Source organism: Oryza glaberrima, chromosome 9 (assembly GCF_000147395.1).
Source record: "Oryza glaberrima chromosome 9, OglaRS2, whole genome shotgun sequence".
NCBI classification, from domain to species: domain Eukaryota; kingdom Viridiplantae; phylum Streptophyta; class Magnoliopsida; order Poales; family Poaceae; genus Oryza; species Oryza glaberrima.
Window position 1 is genome coordinate 135,031 of NC_068334.1, and position 13,372 is coordinate 148,402.

A 13,372-nucleotide genomic window follows, 5' to 3' on the forward strand; every position below is an offset into this window, starting at 1 on the left:
GTGTTGCTAGCAGATGCATCTAAGGCTAAGGACCTGCTCATGGATTGCTTTTGGGGACTAAACTGGCCGAAAACAATAGACCTTGTGACATATATTATCTCTAGTATGTTTTCATTAGGGATGTTGAAGTTGATTGTAATAGAAATAGCTCTCTATAGCTAGGTGTTGATGTATAGAAGAGCATGTATGCATGCTATATGGTAGTTATGTATTTGTGTACAGTATACATGCAGACATATGTAATCTATAATGTAACAGTAGTGTAAGCAGTAAAACCTTATGATTTGTATGCATGGCGCTTAGCTATATCTGTGTGTGAAAATGTATCTACTACCCCTAATTCAGGAATATGTTGATGATTTTCTGTGAGATGGTTGCAAGGATCAACATCCGATGGGCGCTGAACAAGGCCGTACCAACACTATGAATGTGGTAATGCCCTGTAAAGCTTGATATCCTGTCTGTTTCTTCAGCATCTGGTGACAGATCCCTGCTATAATCGCTGCATACATAGGAAGCAATACAGATGTTTTTTTTCCCAGCACAACTATAGGCAGGCTACCTGGGAAACAGCCTGTACTGAACAGATATAGGACGAAAAATAAGATTATAGCACCACCGATAAGATCATAGGCAGGTACAATACTTGATTAGGACCAGCATATTGTACAGACACACCACCCATAGGAGTTCGTCTATCGTTTGAGCAGCCATTAGGGCTCGCAGGTATATAATAGGTAGAAGTAATGCCGATTGGCCGATGTCTTTAACAAAAGAACACATCCCCTGTTTATGTTCGAATTGCAAAATACATTGGCGATAATATGTGAGCATTTGTCTTGCTTGATCAGGGACAGGACAACGCGGACTGGGATGTCGATTTCAAAAGTCTGCCTCAGTAGGATGATATTTGTATGGAGTCCTTGAGTCCTAAGGTAAAAAATGTAATGCAGAGTTAGTTTTCTGCTGTAGTAAATGAGCAGAGAAGCAATATATGGTTGCTTGAAAACATCCACCTACATTTTGGTGGCTCCGATTGGGGCCCTGTACGAACAGTGCACGGACAGCTGATCCTTTTTTACGATCATGTTGATGAGGAGATGAGCTACAGGTGCAACCCGTCTGAGCATGAGAAAATCTCACCAAAAAAACAGGGGACCTAAATCTGAAACTGGGTACTGCCGCTTACCTTCCCTCAGCAAGGCCCTCTTCAAACACAGTAGACTTACGTTTTTTGTCTGGTTGCGCCATAGCTAGGACCTGATAAATCATCACTGGTCAGTTAGGTTTGAGAAGAACAAACATATATATATATATATATATATATATATATATTTGTTGCTAGTATAGAGTATAGTGCTAGCCTCTGAAGTTGGTGGCGTTGATGCGTGCTGATCACCATGGCTGTCAGTTATGTCCTATGCACAACCAATGTTAACATAAGAAACTAAAAGTCGGTTATATGGAATAGAGCGCACAATCCTGCAGATTAATGTATTAAATAATACCTTTGCACCTAGGAGCACAGATGGTGTGGAAGGTGCCATTGGTTGGAGAGAAGAGCAAACTGTTGTGTACAGTTGAATTGGATCAGCTGATGCAGAACCATGTTCAGAGGATGTCACAGAACTATCATGGCTGGTCACTGTACTTTTGTGGGCTAGATCTGGTGAGGCCAACATAAGCGAATCCACCTGGTAAGATATGCGGTTTCTTTGCAATGAGCCACGTGACACGCTGGTTCTAATAACATATTGTTGCCCAAAAACTACTTTGATTTCTGGTGGGACTATATCCCGTGCTCCCTGGACAGATGCAACTAAGTTAAGAACAGGGATGCCAATCAATTTGTAGCCAATCTCTCCAAAGAACATAAACTCAGCTGCCTTGGCCTGATGGTTTTCTAAATCTGATGGGTCGACAGCTATGACAGCTACTCTGTACCTGTTATAGAAGGTAGAAGAAGCAACTCTTATATTGCATTGATCAAACTATAGCATATCAAACAGTTTACTATCTAAGCGAGTTGAAAGCCTTTAGCTGGCAGGAGTACCTTGTTTCAACTGCATTAGTGCTGCACCTCGAACATTTATATGTGCTTCCTTCTCTCCCTGCCCCTCTCTTGCAGGTGCTACATGCTATGTACCACCAGGCCTCACCAGGGACCAAGTCCTTGATGGCTATGTTGACAGTATAGCTGTTGCCCTGGTTCACACCCGAGAAATAGAGCGTGTAAAAGATGGTATTGGTAACATATGGATGGGAACTGTACAGCGCAATCATCAGGTGTGCTGAGGTATAGTATATTACCAAGGCTTCATGGGGATTTAGATCACATATATCTGAAACCTTTACATGTATAGTCTCTTTCTGACCAAAGCTAGGCTCTATCGTTCTTATGACCTGTGGATTGGCATGAAGGCTTAAAATGCGAAACAAATTAGTGGGCTGTTATGTAGGCTAGGGCAAAATGACTGATGCATAGGAGACATAAACTGAGGGAGATATAGGTTGAATAAAGTAGAAGGATGCTTATCTGTATGGAAAGAGCGTAGCAAAGAGATACCTGCTTATGAGAGAGATTGTTTCCTGGATCAGTGCATTGCGATACCACCTACAGACAGTACTACCCTGTACGGCCAGCTGATCTAGCAAGCATGGAAGATAACATCACCTAAGAGAATACATGGAAATATGCAAATGGGAAAGAAGCGATAATAGGGTAGGAATCGATTTCTTACGGTCTCGGAATTTAACAGTTAACCCAACAAATAAAAAAACAACATGCCCATGGTCCGATTGCTGCTGCAGGTTTTCAGAGTGGAACTGCGTAGCATGGGGACCCCATAATGCAACGACTGCAGTTTCTCTGTAGGCATACAGGAGCATCAACAGCCAGAAAATAATGTACATGACCTAGGCTAGCAGTCTTTTTTTTTTCCAAAAGCAATATGTCAGGCAATAGTGAAGTTCAGTAAAAGAGAAAGAATCTATATGTTTAAAAAGCAATCAACGATGTATGTGTGGACAAAGAAGGCTTTTCTGCATCCTAGGTTCGGTTATCAGATTGACAGATACATACCTTCCATTTGTGATGTGGACATTAAGCACAGGTTTCATAACACCTCCACAGGAAACATCCTGAACTGGTCCAATGGCTGTCATGATACCTATGGCATCTACAGGAGTAGCATGAGCATGGACATTTGTACATGAGTAACTAAAGCTAGCAAGCAGGGATTGGACAAAGTAAATAAGGAATGAGATAGATTAATCTAAAGCAAGGAGGGTCACCTGAAAGAATATCTTTCATGTAAGCACGACCCCTGAGCTCATCGAAAGAAAGAACCTTATAGGCATGAGATGGGAATGTGGATGGCGCCTCAGTGTCTTTTGTAATGGTTGTGTGGGCAGTGAACTTTGCCATCACCATCCGATCAACAGGTTTGTATTGAGGGCGTGCCTCGGCAACTTCAAAATACTTGATGTAATAGACAGAATCCTCCTCCAGCAATGGCTTGAACTAAGAAACATGGCGGCCTGGGATTTGTGCATCTATCATATCCCCCTGTTGATGTTCGAACATATAAGTCGCAAGCAGCATGGAGGTAAAGAAATGCATGATCATGTGGCTAGTGTTATACCTGCTCATCAAGGAGGACTAAATCAAGACGGAGTATCTTGTCAGGTTCATTTGGTGCAGTGAACTCCGAGAAGCGAGTGACTCGCACTCGGACCTGCCAACGGTGCGACTCTTATGTGACATCCTTTAGCATAGTGTAATTCATATGCAACAGAAAAATAAAGTGCTATATAGGTCAGAGGCAAACTATAACAACGATATCTCGCAGGATATGAACATGTAAAGGTGGAATTGCTGAACAAACTGCAGTGGAGGATAGACAATTTTATTCTTAGAAATGGGAACCATTTCCTAACTGAGAGCGTTTCAAGCAAGCATGTTTAAAAGTATCAGAAAGAGAAGGATGTGCAAAAATAAGAAAGAGCAACCAATAAGCAGAAATGGAAAACATGGCAGAAACAAACTGGGTAGACAAAACGGACAGAACCATGGAAACCAGCTCATTTTGAAGCCTAGGAAGGAAGCAGTAACAAAACATGGAAAGACAAAAGCACGGATAATCCTTGTCGATAGATCATTATATGATAACAGGCCTTCCCTTAAGTTACTTAACATTAACATAGGGAGATGGGATAACAGAATAAATAGCTTAGCAAAAGAAGGATGGGAGATTAATAGACATAGCGATAGCAAGACAAATCTACAACAACGACAGTATTTCGGTATAGACAATGTTCCTGGTATTGGAACAAGGCTTGCCATCCTCATCCTCTATCAATAACTTGAGGCCCTGCTTTGATGTAGCGCGTGAAACAACGACATACAGCTGGCCATGTGTGAAGACAGGGTTCCTGAGGTATACACCAACATTCCCCAGAGTCTGGCCTTGGCATTTGTTTATTGTCATTGCATAACACAGCCTAATAGGGAATGTCTCCGTTGTAGCGTGAAAGGCCACTTCGGGCTATTCCCACTTAGCACAATCCGCGGAATACATACCAACTGGCCAATATTTGTCCTAGTCATAATTCTAGACTCAAAAACATAGTCACCAAGTCGGGTGACAATCAATCTGGTGCCATTGCAAAGGCCGAGTGATTGGTTAATGTTGCGGAGGAGGACTATAGCTGAACCAACTTTCAAGGATATGCGATGTTCCGGGAAATTGTTTATGGATATTGAGTTCAAAAATTCTATAGGATACAATAGATCAATTCAGTCAATTCAGTCATAATTAAATTCAGTTGTTGATGAGATCAATGATAGGATGCTTGCTAAGGTGCCTGGGGAAGCAAAGGACTATCTCAGCAGCGACACTATTTCAAATACACTTGAGAAGCCTGCAGATTTTGATCTATTGTAAGGGATGCAGTCATAATTAAATTCAAATCCCGGATACACGGCATCAATTATAGTTGTAATCTTGTCACCGCAGGGAGTAAGTAGCAACTCGCTAGGTATCTCTATCCATGTTCTCTCAACTTCACCCTGTCGTTTGTCCATGGGAATACGACCCTCACCAATGTCAAGAACCCATTTAGCAAATTCCGCCAATTCACCCCTCTCTTGCTGCGACAGTGATGGGTTGTGTAGCCTCATGTTAATGGTAAGGTGCAAGACCTCAACATGCTTCCACAGGGCAGACCTAACTAATGAAGCATCCACCACATCTGCTCTTGTACCCTGCTCAATGACTGGTAAGACTTGCCTAAAATCGCCACCAAGCAAAATGGGTTTACCTCCAAAAGGCTTATGCTCATTAGCTGGATCATCAGCAGATTGGATATCTCTACGAGTTCTATCCAATGCCTCAAAGCACAGCTTGTGTGTCATCGGTGCCTCATCCCATATAATCAATGATGCTTTCTTAATAAGATCTCCCAGGATTGTCCCTCTACGAACAGTACACATGGAACGGTCATGTATGTCTATAGGTATCCGAAACCGTGAATGAGCAGTCCTTCCACCAGGCATGAGTAGGGCTGCAACCCCAGAAGAGGCAACTGCAAGAACAATTTCACCCCTTGATCTCAAGTTTGCCATTATAGCATTCCACAAGAACGTCTTCCCTGTTCCACCATGCCCAGATATAAAAAAAACACACTTCTCGTGATGAGCGATCCTGTCAAAAACCTTGTCATATATCATCTTTTGATCACTGTTCAATCTGGCATACATGGACATAGATTCTTGATGGAGGCTAGGTTGATTGAAGCTAAGCTCTTCTAGGATAAGTCTATTCCCTATACTGGAACTTGAACAGTCAACTGGTGTTGGCAAATTATATGATGAGATGGATAAGCCATTACTTGAAAACATGGCATCCAACTCTTTGAGCAAGGTATTTTGCAGCATAACATCTGGAATAGCTGCGCGCTACACTCCAACTACCATGAGCAACATTCTTAGGTAGAATGGCTCGCCAACACTGGGATGGATGTGCCTTAATCTGCCTATCTTGGTTCCTCTCCTACGCTTTGTCCAAACCTTCGTGTCAGGGTCCCAGTTAAACTTGGAAGGAAACTCACAGTAGGTGAGATCCCTAGTAAAGATGTGTCGCTGGTTGGCAACAAACCATTCAGTGAGCATTGTTCTAGAGGAATCAGGGTCTTCTATAACCTCTTCAAGATCAGCTTCTTCATGGTATGTTACGAACTGCATGTTCGGCAAGTGCACAATGAGGCGCTCAATAGAAGGAGTTCTTCCATGGATCTCAAAACCATATAACCTCCAGAATGATTCACAGGTTGACAGATATCTAGATTTGATGTATTGCATAATCTCATCTATGCCTGCACTGTTAGGAGCATGAGCCTCTGCCTGGCCTGAAGAGCTATTTCTGAAAGTGAACATAGTACAATCACTTCCCTTATTTATGTACTTAAAGAGATACTTGATGAGGTATGTTTTATTGCACCATTCCACATTGATGTGAGCCTGGAATTTCTTGAGAAGACCTGGATTATAAGGGACAACCCATCGGTTATCTAGTGAAACACCATTTTTCACCACAAAGCGACCATCATCATGACGCTGATAGATAGGATACCCATCATCATCTATGGTAGTTGCATCACAGAACTTTTTTGGATAGCCCTTCGAACACTGACCATCCTTCATGCAAGGACAGCTTGGATTGTACTCACCACATGGCCCATGTATCTTGAACTCATCAACAAGACCAAACCCAAACTTATCTGCTGCTATATCTGGTATCTCAGCACATATCAGGCCATCAATGAATGCAGGTGAAGGTTCGTCGGACTGAGCTGTCAACCATGTCAATGTATGAGAGTGCGGCAATCCTCTCTTCTGGAATTCGACAGTGTATACAACTGAAAAGCAAGGCAGCAAGGGGAAAAACACAGAATGTGTTAGAGCAAGTTATGCATGCTTTAGAAAGGAGCTGTGCATAAAGGAAGGATAGTCATTTGTAAGGAGACAGGAAACTCACCAGCTTGTATAGGACCAAAGGCCTCTCCACTCTTTATATATGTGATGTATTCATCTCGCTTCATATGGTAAACACGTGTGACCATATCACTTCTATCACTCGGTCTTTGGCCTGCTTCAAAACAAATAGCCTCAATAATCTCCGGCCATTTGGAATTGCAAGTGAAAGTTGAGAATATCTGAGGAGGGCCGTAAGAACAACAGATTGCCATTGAATCATGGTAATTCTGCACCATGTATCGCCTTCCTCCTGTGAAACTTGATGGCAGAATTACCTTGGTGCCAACATCTTTTCCATCACTGTCTCCCCTACCAACAGCATCATATATGCCTTGATGAGTCTCAGAGCGAAGCTTTTTCTGGTTCAGAGCATGGTATGTGAGCCGAGATGTCTCTATACATGAGAAAGCATTCACAGCGAGCTGGTCAGAGAGCCTACCACAACAAGTGAATGGATTGGGCTTATCCTTCTGGTAGTGGGATTCGTACCGATAATATTCAAGCATAGATGCCTCATCACGACTACCAAGTGGCTGATCATCTACTTCCTTAAGCTTGATACCAGTACGGAAGCCTACATCACCACATGGGAATAGAAGAGGGTACTGCAGCGACATAAGGGCTGGATGAATAGGTGAGAGCTGGCATAACTGGCCTGAATGCTTCTTCTGCACAACGACATCAAACTTTGATAGCTCAGAAGATGCAGCAGGTATAATCAAAGCTGCCAACTCAAAGGCGGTAGGAAGGCTGTAACGGTCACTTTAAGAATGGCCTGACCCAATTAGCTTGATAGCAATCTCAGGAGCACTTGGGGAGAGCAGTCTGTCTCGAGCAATTCTGAACCGCTGCACAAGAGGATTGCATTGGTCAAGCATAGAGATAAGCTGCTGCACAATAGTAGGGTCAGGGACATCCCCAACATTTTCAGTGTGATCAAAGATATTAAGCCTATTCTGCAGTTCATTGGTGGTGTCATATATGTACAGCTGTGCATACTCTGGACGTTTTCCAGGAGTAGGAATCAGAGAACCTATCCTATGATGGACAACACCATTGATACGGAAAACATAAGGTCCATGACCAGTGTTTATACTCCTGTCAATGTTAGCTCCAATTGATGTGAATGCAAATAGTGAATTATATTGCCTGATAAGCCGCATGAAAGCATTGGAACGGGCACCGCCATTAAAGCGAATCAACTCTTGTAGAATAGGAGGAAAAGGCCTGTGTGCAGGTAAGGAGACCCTCCCACCACGACAACACAAATTGTATGCAATCCTCTTAGCTCTATGTAAGCTCTGACTAACAACTCTTTCCTGGTACCAAAACAACGCTCCACAATGATTGCATTCATAGTCAGGGCCACCATAATAGGAACGATCTGGATATGTGGCTATAAGAGCGGAAACAAAAGATATAAGTAGGGAACCAAGCATATGCCTGGCTAGAAATAGACACAGGCAAAAAAAATAGGGACAAACACAAAGTAAAGCAAGGCTGCTACTCAGATATTACCTTTAAGAACCTGCATATACTCCTTTGGTATGGAATACGTGGATCCAATTGACAGTGAACGCGGCACATGTTCTACGCAGATAGAAGAAGAACGAAGGAAGAGAAAAGGTAAATAAGGAATAAAGCGGAACAAAAGGAACAAAGGACATCGCTATAACCGAGCACAAACAGACAAGCATACAAATAGGTCAAGAACCTTGTCGTAAAACAAGACGCGCTTTCCTAGCGCTCTGTCTCTTTTCTCGGTTCACCCGAGCAAGGCACGTCGGCACAATTGGGCAAAAATGATCTCCTACGAAAAAATGAAAATAGGCAAGACAATCAATTGCACGAAGGAAGAGTGGCATAACAAGCTGAGCTGCACAATAAATAGTAGGGCAGAGCAAACTGTTAATCCAGGAAGGAAGCATGTGGCCAACTTCACGCCTCCCTGCAGAAGCGATGCCAACAGCCAAGATGAGGAACCGGAAAGAAAACGGAGCCAAGCTAGCAGCAACCAAATGAGCAAACCGATGAACTCATCAATATGAACATACACTCTGAGCATATCGTATGGCACCAAGCAGACTCCTGTACACAATCATGACAAAAGGATTGCACAAGGAATGGTACGCCACGGTAAACATTGAGACATCAGCCACCACAGCAAGCATACATACCTATATCACACAGCAAGCTACCCGTGAGTAGTGAGCACTCAGCGGAAGCACGGGATGACGACGGCTCATCTATTGTAAGGCAAAAACGCGAATCAGCAAGCACAAAAACACAAAGATTCCAATCAGATCCCTACCTACAATGCTATCGAACGCACATACCTATGGCGCACGACACACCGCCCATGACCACTGAGCGATCACCCACAGAAGATGCCAGGGACGACCCATCTATCGGCCAACAAAACTGAGAATCAGCGAGGGAAAAAAGTGTTGCAGTGGCCTCATCGACCCTAGGGGCACCTCACCCAACTATAAAGAGAGAACCAAGTACCATATGGACGCTTCCGCGGGTAGATGCGAACGAATCTGGATGGCTCCATGCGGTGGCTATATACTAAGAAACGAAAGGAGGAAATGATAGACACATCCAGAAATAGATATGAACGAACATATAATGGAGAACCAAAGCACAAAGAACAGAGCCATGAACCACCGTACAAACATGAAAGAAAGGTAATGACATATAACCAAGCATTGAATAATCAGATAGAACATGGCATATTTGAGAGAAACAGAGTACGGAGCTATCAAGAACAGAGCCAGGAGTTTTCGGACGCTGAGGCGGAACACACACACAATCGAGAAAGTGATGGCAGCAATGAGAAAGAACAAAAGAATAAGGACACCGAAAGGCTAACTCAAACATACTGCGGTATAGATTCCAGCACACGAAATATAAAATGGGAGCAGAACTAAACCACCAGGCAACAACATAAGCGGGCAAAACAACATCCAATGCAAGGATAGGCATCATAGCAAAACAATGAGGAAACAAAGTAACCGGTAACTAAGCAAACGGTCTGAAAAAAAGAGGAGCACCATGCACATGAAACCAAGTGAGCAAGCATACCGACGACAAGATCACCCCGGATTAGGCATATGGCAGCATCACATATACAAAATGAACTAAATATGCATCTCGCACAAGCAAAAAAGAAAACAGCCTACGAAAGAATATATAACATAGCAGGGCAGCAGGGAAAACGGGATAATGTAAACATGTAAAAGCGCAGCTAATCAGCAACCCAACAGGGAAGAACAGAGGAGCACCATATATGCAAGGGCAAGCGAATATGCATCTGGCGGCACAACCATGTCAGGCCATCCACAAAACAGAGAAGCACCATACAGGCGGGAGGAAACGAACAGATACCCGGTCACATAATCATCTCACTCAATCCATATAGCGCACAAGCGCACATGTGTAATGAACTCAGCATCCATATCCATGATAGAACCAGGTGATGTTAACACATACCTTAGTGAGCAGCACCTGAGGGAGGCAAAGATGCCCCCTCCCTTTCCCCCAAATAAGACGCGATGTGGGAGAAACACCAATCCGAGCCCGCAGCCCTGCAAGGGGAAAACGAAAAAGGAAATAGTAAGCACACTCATCGCTGAAACAACATTGGGATCGCAATGGGGAAATCGAGAGCGGAACGCAGCAAGCAAGATCAGAGCAGACCACACGATACGATGAGGAAAACTACCGACTGAAAACTCCGAGGAGCTAAGCAGAAGGAGAAAAGAACAGAAATGGCGGCATCTATGGAAGGAGGAAGGGAGCGATGCAGGTTACCTCCGCCGGTCCTCATGGGTCTCTCCGCGTAGTGGAGCAGCGAGCAGGAGCCAACCGCGTCGCCATCGTACACCATGGCAGGCCACTACCGCACAGGTCGAGGGCGGGGCCACCGTGCGGGTCCGGCGCTAGAGCCTAGCGGCGTCACCGATAGCCGAACACGGGCAACACGCGTCGACAGGATAGAGGCAGCTGCCGGATGGATAACCGCACAGGAAAACGACGATGCCGGAAGGCCACGCAGCCAATCCTGCGATGACCACTAAAAGGCCGCCGCACACTGGGCCAAAAACCAGATGGGCCATGGAAGGATAAGCTGGCATGCCTGCCTATACACTGTAACAACAAACGTGGCATGATTATACTGGATGACGGCTGGCTAAATCGCCCGGAGACCAGCTAATCTAGCACCCTTAAGATATCTTATATACTAAGGGCTTGTTCGGCACAGCTCCAGATCCACCTAGAGCTAGAGCCTAACCAAACAGATTCAACTCCATCTAAAATAGGAACGGAGCTAGGTAGAGCATTCTCACAAAATGAACTAGAAAGGTGAAGCTAGGTTTAGGCAGCTCCACAACCCCACTACAGACTTAACTCTAGAGCTAAATTTAGAAGTTGGGCCTCTACCAAACAGGCCCATAAGCATGCCCTAATATAGCTAATCCGTACCACTACCTGTATGGATTGCCTTCCGTATAGCCTAGGGTTAGTTCTTTTCATCTAATCCTCTTCCAAATCCAATCTCCCATATTTTCTTGATCTCATTTAGATCTTTTGTTTATCTATATCTATATCTATACTAACATAAAAAGGAGGAGTTTTACCTTGCAACCCAACATGCCAAATTGCATCCAACGCTCCGGATTCACCCCACATCCCTTCAAATCACATCCAACGCTCCGGATTCACCCCACCTCCCTTCTCCCTCCCGCACAATGGCACATGAGCGCATCCTTCACCTCCCCTCGGTCGCGCTGTCCCCCCACCTCGCAACCCGCATTCATGCGTTCCCTCCCTAACCCTAACCGCTGTAGGATCGAGATGTCGACTAGAGGGGGGTGAATAGGCGATTTAAAATTAAATAACACCTAATCAAATCTAACCTAAGTTGCTAGGCTTGGTGAGGGTGAACTCTAACTAAGCAACTAAGTTATGTTTTGCAAACCTAGGGTGATAGTGGCTCAAATATATCTCTAGGAAAGTAAATCACGCTCCTATGTCGATGTTTTGCAATCCTAGGGTGATATGATCTCAAGTGTGTCTCTAGAAATGTAAATTGCACAAATGTAAATGCGACAATCAAATGAGACAATGAGACAAGAGATTTTTCACCGAGGTTCGGAAACTCGCCGGTTTCCTACTCCCCGTTGAGGCGAGCCCAACTCCACCGCTCAACCACGAAGCCACCGCACGCCCCCTTCGTCAAGGGGTGGGCAAGGCGGGAGCCGGCCCACGGAGAGGACTACCCAAGCCTCGATCACTCGGGGTAGTTCTTCCTTCACTCCGAAGGTGGTGAACTCCAAACCACTCACAAACCGGCGCCGGGCCTCCTCCACAATCTTCTCAGAGAGGTCACCGGGCAACTCCTCCACAAGCCGTCTAGGAGGCGGCAACCTCCAAGAGTAACAAGCAATGACCCGGTGTGGAGATGATCAAGTGCCACACTAGCTCTACAATGGAAGCAAATGCACTTGACTCTTGGCTAAACAACCCTCTAACACACTAGATGGATGAACACAAAGCTTAAGTGAGTGTGAGAGAGGTGCAACGAGTGTATGCAATTGAATTGGGTGCCAAGAGAGCCCCCTTGCTGCTGGTGGGGGAGTATTTATACTCCCGCCCACCAAAACTAGCTGTTGGGGGCGAAATCCCCCAACTCTGTGCTCGCCGGTCTGACCGGAGGTATGCGGCCGGTCAGACCGTGCTACTCTGCAACGGCTAGAAAACTAGCCGTTGTAGCCCTGTCAGAGGGCCCCATCGGCCTGGCCGGTCAGACCGACATGGGGTGGCCGGTCAGACCGGCCTCGGCTCGGTCAGACCGCCATCGGCTCGGTCTGACCGACTACAGCTCCGTCGGCTCTGTATCGGCCATCCCGAGCAGCATCTTCTCGGCCTCCAGGAGGCCGGTCTGACCGAGAAAGTGCCGCCGGTCAGACCGCCACTATGTAGCCGGTCTGGCCAGGGCACGCCGGTCAGACCGGCCAGCCCCTGGTCAGGCCGAACCCAGTGAATTTGTGTAATGAAAAAGAGAGCACAAATGAAAATGCAATGACCTAATGTGGCAATTAAAATTATCTCTTTGCTAGGTCATTACCCCTCTTAATAGTACGGCGAAACTAAAATTAAACTAGCAAATTTGATCGCCCTACACCTCGATCAATTCTAAATTAAAGCGCTAGTTTTACCGTCTTCTTTCCCTTTGCTTTGCGCCGTCAATTTTAATCCATCGATAATCATCCATGCGCGCATATGACGTGGACCTAACTTAAAATGTATAGCTCAAAGACAACGGTTAGT

General features: G+C 45.0%; 1 pseudogene; it reads right to left on the bottom strand.

Annotated features, from left to right (window-relative positions):
• Positions 1-1,411: 1,411 nt before the first annotated feature.
• Positions 1,412-10,928, bottom strand: LOC127784620 (uncharacterized; annotated as a pseudogene).
• Between the last annotated feature and the right edge of the window lie 2,444 nt (positions 10,929-13,372).